The following is a 9,994-nucleotide window of genomic DNA, read 5'->3' as shown; positions in this document are numbered from 1 at the left end:
TCCATTGTTAACCCCTCTGCATCCCCTGCCTTGTTTCAGAAGCTCTCTCAATCTACTCTTCTTGAGTGGAAGAAGATTAGAGAGGGGAGATGTCATTGGAAAAGTCCGCCATTTTCTCAGGTTGGCATGGTTGTTTTGATGCCAGCATGTTTGGAGGGTCCCAGTCAGGCATCAGAGAAGATGAATGTGGGACTACCAAGTTTATGGAAGGTCCAGTACCGCGTGGCTCTGTCTCATGGTGTTCCAGGTAGTGACGAGGCCTGTGGGTAGGGTCAGCATTCCCAGTGGTGCAAAGTCCGGTGAGGGGCAAGGAAGCATTCGTTTTCACCTGCGCCGACTGTTCAGAGCAGGAACCAGAAGTTGGGGAGTGGAAACAACGGCCAGTCCAGGTTAACAATTTCAGAGGAGTTACCAAATTATCCTTTTTCTACATTGCAGTTTTTCCTTGGCAATATATTTTTTAAAAAGCCAGGATATTCATTCATAGCCTAAATGCTGTCTATGTACATGCAAATGTTAAGGATAAGAGCTCTTCACTGGTCAACAAACATCAAAAATTAAATTCTGGGATGTGTCTACTGGCCTCTCGAATCTTATTTTCAAGGGCCACCACTGCCCCGACTCCGGCTGCCTTTTTTGTCGTCATTGAGATCTTTGCAATTTGAGGTTGACTCATCTCAGCTTTCAAGGGCCAGGCCATTTCTTAGTATGTATTGAACTCATGCCAAACTATTGTTTCACACTTATTGTTGTCTAAAAGACAACGTGTACTAGAAATGTGAAACAGGAAACGTCCCTCTGACCTTTTTATGGTAGAAGAAATTTTCCAGAGTCCATATGCTGATGTAATTATTTTAAGAATTTTTTTTTTTTTTAAGTGTTGTGCCAGATCTTTGGAACAATTGTCTTTGCCATTGTGGGCATAGAATATAGCTTATTTTCTCTCTTTTGGAGGAATAGAGCACTATAATTGCCACAATAAGTTTTTATATTATTTTAAATTAGATTTTAAAGAGATTTTTTATTTGCTTAGTTTGTGTGCATGCAGCATATGTATTTGGATATCGTACTCGTGTGTGTGTGTGTGTGTGTGTGTGTGTGTGTGTGTGTGTGTGTGTGTGTTTGGAGTGTTTTTATTTTACACAGAAATTTTTTTCCCTCCAACCTCAAAGTCTGTGACGTAAACTCTATTCCATTCTGTTCCAGGACTGTGCTTTGCACAATTTCCTGTAAACAGCAGTAAGTGGCTTCAATATATGCTGGATGGCTGATTCTATGTCCTTGCAAGTACATTTCTTACAATGGACATTTCTCAGCATAGCTAATCTCTTTTTTAATGCTGGTCCTATTCTCATCAACACCAGTCCAGTGCTTTGAAATGAATCGAAATGCTGTACTCTTTGAAGGGATGAGGATTAAAGCTTAAACTGGGTCTAGGGATGAAGTGAGGGGGGAAAAAGCCCTTACAAATTGGGTACTTTTTTCTCTTGAGAAGTGAAAAGCAATGAGCTGTACTCTATAAAAGAAAGGAAACAGTAATTACGAACTTTTCTCCTACTGCTGTACACTGACTTTGGTTTAGAGCAAAGCAGAAGGCAACTAGTTATTTAGCTTTCTAGCATATTTAAGAACAAGATTTGATTTATATAAGTATCAAGAAGTAGATATCTTAATTCAGGTATGACCATGTTTTTTTTTTTTCTCTTTTATTTATTGTAAGTAGTTTCATATTTTTGTTTTATATTTGTTTGAATCCATGATCTTTTTTCATCCTATATCCTATATATCTGACAAACTACATTTCATCCCATTTTTCAGTTCTTCTTTTTCTCCAGACGGTTTTACAGAATCCCAGAAATGCTTTCTCCAGTTATAATGCTGTCACTAGTAGCATTATTTCTAATGTCAATTTGAATTTCTTTATTCTAGCACACTCTGTGCTGGGTAAGTTCTTAAGTGTAGCTATAAAGAATGAACGATTGGTGTTCAGACAAGCTATGTCTTTCCATGATTCAAAACCATTAAGTGAAAAGGGGAAATTCAGTTAGTCTCTTGTTTTGTTTACCTGGTCCCAAACAACCTACATGAATATTTTGGATTTTTTTTTCATTGAATTCACTGTGTGTATATATTTTATGTATGTTGATGATTAAATTTTCTTTATGTAGCTATATAGTAAAAAGTTTTAAGTAAGAAATGATTTGTTTATAAATAGCCATTTCAGAAACAAATGAGGTAAACAGCATCTCATTTAAGGAGTGAAAGGAGTGGGGACTTTGGAGTAAACGGAAGTCCTGTGTCAGAGAGCTTGGTGCACATTTTCCTGAAATACCTCAGCTATGTGTAAATGTAATCTGTTATTTTAACTAACCATAATTGTCACATTTGGACCTTTCTCAGATTAAATTATAAAATCAGTAACTTAACAATATGACGAATCTTTCTTTTTCAAGAGTCCCTCTCCCTTTTCTTGCAGACGCTAACAATTTGTATTTCATCCTGTCAAAGACCTCAAAAGCTAGTAGATTCTTGTTAAAATGTAAACACATTTTCAAAGGCTACTGCCCATAGCCAGAGGGGACATAGCCAAATGTTCTCCAGCTGGCAAAGAAGTATGACAAAACTCCTGGCCAGGCCTGTACATGCTGGGGCACTCAGGTAAGTCAGGGACTATCGTGTTAATGGCACTCAGTGAAAAAGTGAAATGGTGAACATAATGCAATGCGTTTCTGTGCCTGAAACTGAAGCTTCGTATTCAAAGGACATGAGGACTTCATTTTTCTTCTCTTTGCCCAGCTGGTATGTTTCAGTTTTGTACTGAATTATTTCTTGGATTCACAAAATAGTCACAAAACGTAATCTGTTATTTTAACCAATCATAATAGTTGCATTTCGATTTCACTTAGGAATCAATGGCAAATCACCTCACACAACTTCTGTTAGATGGATTCAGGAAAGTAGGCTCTATCAAAGACCCTATGTTAAATTTATTAGCACCAATTTCTCACCATGTTTCGATTTCCCACTAAATGCAAGAACACTGAACAGTAAACATTTAAGGATTTTGTGTGAGCAAATGCTGATCTTAAAGTGCTGATCTCTTCAATGTCAGGCAGATTGTCTAGGTAAATTATAAGGATGAATTTTTAAAGATAAAGATGCAATTTAAATATTTATTAATATCGCTTGAATATTTTTAGCGGAAAAAATAATGCTATTTATTTTTCAGAATGGGGTGTAATTACTATATCAAAATTCAGTGAAAGAGTAAAGGAAAACTATAAGGTGAGAACCCATTATTTTATTCCAAAGATATAGGTAATAAATGTGAACAAATATATTCATAAAATGTATATGGAAGGATGTATAAGAAACTAGAAACTCTGGTTGTCTAGGAGTCAGAGATACTCCATATGGTTTACATTATTGTATTACTTGAATTTTTTTCTTTGTACATGTATAGTTTTAAAAAAAAATGAGAAGTGCTTTATAAGGCCAAATATTTTCACCCTAACTCTTTATTTCCATAAAACTGTAAGTGGCTGGTCAGTAGCTTCTACACTATAGCCACGATATCACTGTATTTTGTTTACCTCGTAACACTAGTTCATGTTCGTCAACTCTTTAGGACTCCCCAAACAATTTCACATACATTACCTAATTGGCAAGATTGTAAAACTATTACTTTTGCTCTTCTCGTTTTCTTGTCTTTATATGTGACGTCATATTAACTTCAGTGTTTTTTTTCCCATAATATCACACAAAAAATATGAAGCTGGCAGATGTAATTTTCTTCAGTAGTTCCTAATGAATATCCATTGGATACTGTGATACTTTTCTTCCTTAAGTAAATAGACCAAGCTCTAACAGAATTATAAGGCTCAGGCTTTCAGAAGAGAGACAGTTATGACACTCAGGTGTTTATCCTGTTAGCCATATGGAGTTCCATCACAATTCTGTTTGATGTTACCCTTGCCTTATCCCACTGGCCCAAGCCAGAGTGTTCAATAGTTGAGTGTGAGTGGAGATGAAAGTAGCAGTCAAAATGAAATGGGGGATGTTGGAAGGTGGGGCTACTGGTTATTAAGAGATTTGTCCTTCCCAGTTTACTGCAAACACTCCTCTGATAAGAGATAAATACCACTGCTTTTCATGTACATAAATAGAAAACCAGATAAGAAAAAAAAGCTATTCTCTTTTATTATATTCGACTTACTTAAGGTTTATAGACAGGCCTTGATTTTTCTTTTTCATTCATGTTCATAGGTTGAATTTCTTTCCAATGAAAATCATAATTTAAATTTAGCAATATTGCTAAAATCAGTTCATCAAGCCACTTAATATTGAAACAGCCTTCATGAACATTGACCCATTGGGAGCTGGCTGGCAACTGAAATGATGAGCGACACTGTTCAGTTCTGTGCATTATGACTGCCAGAGATTGACCAGATATTATATGTCAACTGTGATGGAAAAATAAAAAATTATTAAAAAAAAATAAAAGAGTACCTTGAAAAGAGAACTAGTTCCCCTTGCTGCATTTTTTATTCCAAGATAGTTTTTAAGCTCAGGAAAGAATCACCAAGTATTTCATGGCTATGTAATGTAGCTATGTAATATTTAAAGGCAATGGGCCCAGTGGCTAAGGATGAAGGCTTGACGTCAAACACACCTCCACCTCTGCCACTTACCACACATGGGACCTTGGGAAAGTTACTTAACCTCTTTGGTCATCAGCTTCCTCATTTGTAAACTACATTTGTTGGAAAGAATAATTCTACTTTCAATGTATAGAGTTCATGGTATAGGGCCTATACTACAAGATGCATTCAGTAAAAAGTTATTATTACTAAAATATTTTTTATACTTAACAATGACATAGAAATATGTTGTCTGATGTTTGAATGTATGAGGGAATGAATTAATGCATTTGAGAAAATATATGGTGTGAAAGCATACTCTGCAGGGAGTCAAGAATCTGGGTTCTGCTTTATGAACTGAGTCTCCTTTGTGGCCTAATTTTTCCACCTCTGACCCTTATTTTCTTAATTCTTAAAACTTATCTTACAGGGCCGTAACAGCGCAAACATAGCTTTGGCATTTGCCCTATTTGCCCCTCCTGCCCTCCATGGTCAAGTTTGCAATCTTCATGAAGCTTCCTTATACTCGTGCTCCTACCCAAGTTTGTGCGCAATTTGCAGTCTCATTTCTGGTCTACATAGCATGTACAGACTGAGAGAGAGAGATATATAATTTTGTTTCCAACGGGGAGCTCTTAATGGTTTTCAGGCGTGAGAGTGAGATGATCAACTATATATGTTGGGATAGGACAGAGCCTGGCCGAGGCCAGAGAGCGCAGCTGAACAATGTAAGAAAGTATAAAAACCTTGAGTGATAGCATAGACAAGTAATAGTTGGACATTTAAATAAAGACACTGCTATTTAACATGTTGTCTGTAGCGTTAGGGGAACTGAACAGACCAGATGATAACATTGTCATTGTTAACTTTGTAACACAACAGTAAATATCTGACAGTTCATGACACAATGATAAAGTAAGAAAACGCAAAAGCAGTCTCTCAAAGTTCATCATCAAGCAATAATCTCTTCCTCAACCTCTCTCATAGCTCCCTGGACCCATAATACTATATATATATATATATATATATATATACATATATATTTTTGTTGTCGTTGTTGTTGTTGTTGGTACCTAGGAACCAGCTTCTATTTTCTCTCCACCAACTCTCCTGTCCCCCGCCAGTCTGGGCTGGGCGTATACCTCTGCATTCCCTTAGTACTCTATTCTTACCTGTATGCCAGAACTTAGGACACCATTTTCAAGTCCACAGTTCCTTATCTGCAATTCCAAAATCCTAAAAGCTCTGAAAACCAAGTTTATTTTATGATTGGTGCCAAAACTTATTTGGCAGCAAAACCTGGCCTGAGCTGACATGAAGCTATTTATAATGTTATGTTTCACTACTGAAATGTTGCTGTATTTGTTTATAGAAGGCTGTCTTAGGCACTATGAGGGTGTTACATATTAAATGTAACATATATTGTCCTTACCTTCTAAAAATCTGCAAATAGTGTTGGTCCTGAAACACTTGTGGCCCTGCAAGTGTTTGGATAAAGATGGGTGGAGCTGCATTGTCACCTGCTTGCCAGTCTGTGTCCCTCACGATGTGGAGAGGTCTCTGGAGTCGGCCCGCCATTCCTTACACCTGTTTGGTGTCTAGTGGGTCTCGATAATTGTTGAACCAAGAAAAAGCAAATGAATATTTGCTTTCAATTTAATGTATTTAAATGTATAAATTTTCTTCTGTTCTTATTTTTTGTCAGAGCTAACGGTCCTTTTTTAATTTCTGAAAACATAAATATTTGGCCAGATTGAGAAATCAGCAACAGAACCAAGAATAATATCATGTTTCCTGGTTTAGATTTTTTTTTTTTACCTAGATAAGACTAATATTATGAATGCCTATGAATGCCAGATAACTCAAAAGCCAAGGGAAACAACTTTCTTTAGAATGCTATAAAAATCTCACTAGTTAAAAAGATTTAAAAAATCATAACATAGGCAAGGATGCAGTGAAATAAACATTCTCAAGTAATACTCATAGGAGCACTGATTGTTAGAATCTGTTTAGAAAGAACTTTACAATACAGATGGAGAAGCTTAGAAAGTTTACATGTGTAACAGAATGACAGGAGAATATTTAACACATATTACCTAAGAAACATTTATGTTCTTGAGGCATATCGTTTTGGTTATTTCTTTAGGAGATTCCAGAAAATGAGTTACTTTCTCTGAAAGCAGCCAATATTTAGTTTTGTAAAACCTACTATGTTAATATTTTGGTATGAAAAATTTTTAAGACTTTTTTTTGTTCAAACATCCTTTAAAATTTTACAGTCCCTATTCCATCTTGTTTGAACATGTATAAGTATAAGACAGAGTAGTTTCAAAATCTCTCATATGTAATGTGCATTGTTGGTTTCGGCTTATAATTCTATTAATATATGACAATACATAGTAATTTTTGAACACCCTATGAAACAGTATGGGCAATGTATAGTAACCTCTACATTGTATTCAAGACAGTTCATGTAGTAAACTGGAATGTACTCTGTATAGAGGAGATATGAAGAGAGGCTTCCACAGCCATTGGAAGGATTGGGAGATTGAAGGCTGGGAAGCTGCTGCTCATGACCTCAGTGTGCATTGCCAAGGTGCTTGGCTCTCAGAACTTTCCTGGAAACGTCTTTTCTTTCAAGAGCCTCCAGGAAGCTCCTACTAGCTATATAAGCTTGCAGCACTAAAACAATTCTCGAGCAACCACTACTAGCCGTCTCTGTTTTTCCCAGTCTGTCTCCTAGTCCATCAGCCCCAAAGGTCCACTGACCCCTATGCTTCCAGCAGCATACTGGCAAATCTACTAAGTAGTTCTGATTCTGTAGCTAATCATCATTTCAACAAGCATGAAAATATTTTAATACTAAATGGCCAGGAAAGATCTTATTTCCTCTTATTCAGTTTAGTTAATTTTCTTTTCTTATAGTTTTCTTCTTTCAATTTTGATAAGATTTCTATCTCTTTTATAATATACTCTCTTTCCTTGAAATAACATTTATAAATAAGGTTAACCTGGAAGCTTTTACCTTAATGTGATAAAGTGTATAGATTTTACCTTATAAAATACTTTAAATGCCTCTGAAACTGCCTTTGCTGCATACACAGGCAGAATGGAGTGATATTTTAAGATTTCCTGTGACTTGAAAGATATGGAAAGTTTGACTGATTTATATTGTGTTCTGATTTCCTGAGGCAGTTTCCCTAATGTTATTCCATCTTATTCATACCATGAAACAAAGCTTGTTTTTTTTTTTTCATCAAAATTCAATCTATAACTGTGTATTTCAGTTTTGTTTTTTGTCTCTTAAGCTTAATTTCTATGGAACTTTATAGTAGCGATTTTATTTTATAAAATTTCTGGTAGGGGGATGAGTCTGGAAGCATCTGAAGAAAAGAATTCCCAGTTTCTTTTTCGCAATTACTTTTAAAAATAAATAACTAGACCATTTAATGTATATTTGCATTTATTGTTTATACCACATAATTTAAGATTTTATTACCTAATCTAATAACTTTGTGTGTGAGAGTCACATCTTCTGCAATCATAGTGTTTGTTCTTTGGGTCAAGAATCATATTTGTTCTTTTGTATTCCTAAGCCTGTACCATAGTGCTAGACATATAGTATGTAGAGGCTTTCTTGATAAATTGGTGGTTATATGATATTCTTTTTAATTCTTATAATTTAAGTCTTACTTGCCTTCTTAACCACGCTCTATAGAAACACATAGCTTTTCCTATGGCCTAGCTTGGTCTTAAGTAGCATTACTAGTAATTTACACATACATCTTTCTTATATGAATCCTCCCCCTAAGAATTAGAACAGTAATGGAGAAATTTAATCTTCCTGAAAAGGTCTCTGTCATCTGTTTTTTATTAATATAGTATAAAGGTTAAGAACATAGCTCTGGGACCTGACAACATAGGTTTAAATCCTAGTTTTGCCACTTATGAGCTCTATGTATTCACTGGAAAAACTGTGCCTCAGTTCCTTCAATTTCAAAAGGGGGCTTATAATAGTAATAACTTAATAGCGTTGTGAGGATTAAATGAGTTTGCTCATGCAAACAAACAGAACAGTTCTTAGTCCCTAGTCATTGAGCAATAAATGGTCGTTGTTACTGCTGCATTTTTTATTGAGATTTAATAGTTTTTATTCTTTGCTAATCGTATCTTCATAATGATTTTTCTAAATGCTTTTCGAAGCAATCAGAATTTGAAAACTATGTAAGCAGATAGCTTTTATCAACAAGCTTGTTTCAGAGATACTTTCTGGGATTAAAAAAAAAAAAAAAAGCGGGAAATTTTTGTTTTTCCAGTACCAAATTCTTCCATCCTTCTTCAGGAAAAAATTTAAATGATGTGTTAGAGATACTGCTATGGACTAAATGTTTATGTGCCCCTCCCCCCCACCCCCAAATTCATATGTTGAAGTCTAATCCTCATTGTGATGCTCTTTGGAGATGGAGACTTTGGGAAGAGCTTAGGTCATGATGGTGGAGCCTTCATGAATGTGATTAGTGCCCTTATAACAAGAAACATTAGACATGATTTCTCTCTCTCTCTCTCACTCTCGCTCTCTCGCTCTCTCTCCCCCATGTGCAGATACAGCAGGGTATCCATCTGCAAACCAGGAAGATGGCTCTCATCAGCAACCAAATCAGCCAGCACCTTGATCTTGGATGTCTCAGTTTCCAGAACTGTGAGAAATAAATTTCTGTTGTTTAAGCCCCTCCGTCTATGGTACTTTTGTTATAGTAACCTGGACAGACTAAGACAGATACCAATTTGAATAAACACATAGCCTAGAGCTTTGAAGATCTCATAGTAAGAGAGTTAAAAACATAAGTAGAGTCTCTCTCAAGTGGGCGGTAATGTGATGTGGAATGTGTTATGTTCATGTGATCAGTACGATAGAGCAACCAACTGCCTAGAAAAGTCAAGAAAATCTTCCCTGACCAATTGACTTTTACATGAGTTGAGTGGTGAAGGTTGAGTAAAATGTACTAGGCAAAGATGGGAAAGGCCATTTCAGATAGAAACTAGCACATGCAAAGGTACAGAACCATGGAATACCTTGGAAGTCTGAGCTTCTGGAGCTTCTAATATGCCACAGGAATAGAGGTAAAGGAGGCTTGAAAAGTGGGAAAAGTTATGTTAGGGAAGATTTCTGTTTCTGTGTCAAGTCAAAGATTTTATATTTTTATCTACAAGTAAGTGCCAGTTGCAAAACCTTTTTCAGTTGTGATTTTTTTTTTAAGCAAGAGGATAACATGACCAGCAAAAGAATAATACCATCAGGAATGTAGCTTTGTGTCAGAAAGAGATAAGTTTAAGTGCCAGCTCTAGTACTAGCA

General features: G+C 35.9%; 1 protein-coding gene across 2 annotated transcripts in view; it reads left to right on the top strand.

Annotated features, from left to right (window-relative positions):
- Positions 1 to 9,994, top strand: part of S1PR1 (sphingosine-1-phosphate receptor 1) — a 150,902-nt gene that overhangs the window by 95,704 nt on the left and 45,204 nt on the right. Inside the window, exon 2 of one of the 2 annotated variants that reach the window (XR_002782590.1) lies at positions 9,243 to 9,368. The exons of the other annotated variant lie outside the window; for it this stretch is intronic. The gene's annotated coding sequence lies outside the window, so the exon portion shown is untranslated. Of the gene's footprint in view, positions 1 to 9,242; positions 9,369 to 9,994 lie in introns of those variants that run through there. 2 annotated transcript variants of the gene reach the window in all.

This window comes from Pteropus vampyrus, unplaced genomic scaffold (assembly GCF_000151845.1).
Source record: "Pteropus vampyrus isolate Shadow unplaced genomic scaffold, Pvam_2.0 Scaffold6, whole genome shotgun sequence".
In the NCBI taxonomy this organism is placed as follows: Eukaryota; Metazoa; Chordata; class Mammalia; order Chiroptera; family Pteropodidae; genus Pteropus; species Pteropus vampyrus.
The sequence above is the reverse complement of the archived record's forward strand: the minus strand, read 5'-3'. Positions and strand labels throughout refer to the sequence as shown.